Source organism: Frankliniella occidentalis, unplaced genomic scaffold (genome assembly GCF_000697945.3).
Source record: "Frankliniella occidentalis isolate FOCC.00 unplaced genomic scaffold, Focc_3.1 Scaffold91, whole genome shotgun sequence".
In the NCBI taxonomy this organism is placed as follows: domain Eukaryota; kingdom Metazoa; phylum Arthropoda; class Insecta; order Thysanoptera; family Thripidae; genus Frankliniella; species Frankliniella occidentalis.
Genome location: NW_026267220.1, coordinates 379,041 through 379,606, shown reverse-complemented (window position 1 = coordinate 379,606; position 566 = coordinate 379,041).

Sequence of the window (566 nt, the reverse complement as noted above, 5' to 3'; positions counted from 1 at the left end):
GGCCAGCCGACGGCGTGCTTGTTCGCCAATCTCCCTGCAGCCCCCACCCCCGGCGCACCTGGTGTCCAGTATCTGTGATCCCGGCGGCCTGTTCGGCCCGCCCCCTCCCCCCTAACCCCCCCGGCAGGGCCCGGGCTGTCCACAGGGAGCCGCTGGCCGGCTGGTGTCCGCGCAGGGACCCTACCCGAAGCCCGCCACGCCCAGCCCGACCCAGCCACGCCGCGCCACGCAGCGCGGATTTGTTTTCCCGCTGGAACTGGACATTACAAGGCACCGTGCCAGCCCGGGCGAGCTGGGGCGGGGCGGGGCGCGCCGCACCCACACCCCACATACATCAAGCCGCCCGACAGGTTTGAATCTCAGTTGGTTCGACTGAGGGGCGCGGGGGGGTGGAGGAGCGAAGGGGGTGGAGGAATTCGTAGGCCCGAATCGAGGCAAACTAAACCGGAGCTGCTGGATGGCTGCTGAATGAGGCCTGCAGGGCGCCCCCCTGGACCCGGCCGTTGAGACCTTTACCCATAACGGACCCGAGCTGAGAGCGCCGGAGGCACTGTTCAACCCTTTGT